Here is a 1772-nt window from a genome sequence, read left to right as displayed (position 1 = left end):
CTTCCGAGACTGTGGCCATTTCTCTACACAGGAGTTGACTTTGGCTCTAACCAGCTGCCATAATGACTGTCGCTGATGGTTATAGCCTTGATTATAAAATGCTAATGGCAGAGATGAGGTGTGGAGGGTGCCTAAATGAACCCGTTGCCCATGGGGCCCAGGGACATCACAGACATCTGTCCTCTGTTTAAACATATGGGACGGCAGAGAAAGGGGTTGGGGAAGAGGCCCGGGCTCCCTCTGCCAGGACTGTCCTCTGGAAGGGCACCACCCTGTCTCAGGAGGAAGCCTTCCTCTGGCCCCCGAACACCCACACACCCATTTGCAGAGACTGGGTGCAGCCCTCCTCAAATGACTCTGCCAACTCGTGAGCCAGCAAACCCAGCACGACCACTCATTTCCCCAGGGCCGGTGTGACGCACCATTTCCTCTGATTCTGAAGGGGACCCTTTCTGAGGAGAAGCCAGCTGGGGAAGGAAGTGCTATTTATGGGCAGCTGTGACCCAGACACTCTACCAATGCCCAGTGTGTGGCCTGCTGTTGAATCTTAAAGCCAGCCCTGGGAGGTGGCTATTATCCCATTTTATGGGTGAGGAAAGCGATACTCAAAGCTATGCAGGGCCATCCGAGAAGTAATATTCAGTTGGGACTTGAGTCCAGATTTCCCAAATCTTCAGATGCTTCTCTCCCCCTTCCCTCCACCATCCCCCAGACACGTAAAGCACCTGACGGAGGGTTTGTATTGTAGCAAAACATAGAGGTGGGCCGGGGGTGGGTGGGTGCGGCTTCATTTTCCATTCCCTTTCCCTCACTGTGTCTCACTGAGAGCCAAGGACAAGGCCTGCACTTAGTCAGAGGGGGAGGAGGGCTGGCTGACTTTCTGGTTCCACCTGTGCTGGGGCAGGAAGTGCCAAGGACACAGCAGGCGATGGATGAGGGCCTGGAGAGGCCCGGAGTGGAAGGGCCCTTTTTCCTCTGCAGGAAGACCTTCATCAGGGCCTGTAAGGCAAAGGTGGAGGCATTTTGCCTCCTGCTACAGCAGGAAAGGGAGGAAGGTTCTAGAAGTGCCCTGTAGGCTGGGCTTTCTCAGCTGAGTGTCCCTTGGCCCCTCTGTGTTTCAGGATTGGGAACTTGCTCCGTTTTGCTGAGGTCACCCTTGGTCATCAGCCTCCCAGCACCTGGAAGCATATCCAGCGCAATGTGGATTTTACATTTCTTTTTTTTTTTTTTCCTGGTACTGGGAATACACAACACCAGCTGTTTTATTATTATTTAGGGAGGGGGGTATGACTTTATTGTTTGTTTATTTTTTAATGAAAAATAAAAAGTTATATATTATATATATTATATACACAAAACACACACACCTACACCGACGTGATGGCAAGGGACAGTTTTTAAGAGACTGACAAAACCAGCTGTAAAACATTGCTGTTTGTAAATTCATGTCATGCATAAATGTATTTATGTTGTAAAGCTATTTATATTGTTTATAAAGAGATATTTATAAAAATTTTATTTATGTAACTAAATGAAAGAAGCCAATCATTGTAATGTTTTTGTCTTAACTAGTTGAAAAATGTAAAAAAAAAGTCATTCCATGAACATCTTGAAAGCTGTCTTTATTTACTCATTGCACCTTTTTTAAAGAATTAGTCTGAGAAGGAGGGAGAACACGGAAACAAGTCTTTTTTTTTTTTTTTTTTTTGCTGTACGCGGGCCTCTCACTGTGGTGGCCTCACACTGTTGTGGCCTCTCCCGCTGCAGAGCAC

General features: G+C 47.5%; 1 protein-coding gene across 1 annotated transcript in view; it reads left to right on the top strand.

Moving 5' to 3' along the window:
* Positions 1-1592, top strand: part of NPPC (natriuretic peptide C) — a 4777-nt gene extending 3185 nt beyond the window's left edge. Inside the window, exon 3 of the mRNA XM_007462754.1 lies at positions 1122-1592. The gene's annotated coding sequence lies outside the window, so the exon portion shown is untranslated. The remainder of the gene's footprint in view (positions 1-1121) is intronic.
* The last annotated feature ends 180 nt before the right edge of the window (positions 1593-1772 follow it).

The sequence above is a fragment of the Lipotes vexillifer genome, unplaced genomic scaffold, assembly GCF_000442215.2.
Source record: "Lipotes vexillifer unplaced genomic scaffold, Lipotes_vexillifer_v1.1 scaffold860, whole genome shotgun sequence".
NCBI classification, from domain to species: Eukaryota; Metazoa; Chordata; class Mammalia; order Artiodactyla; family Lipotidae; genus Lipotes; species Lipotes vexillifer.
Note: the sequence above shows the minus strand (reverse complement) of the source record. Positions and strands in the feature narration are given on the sequence as shown.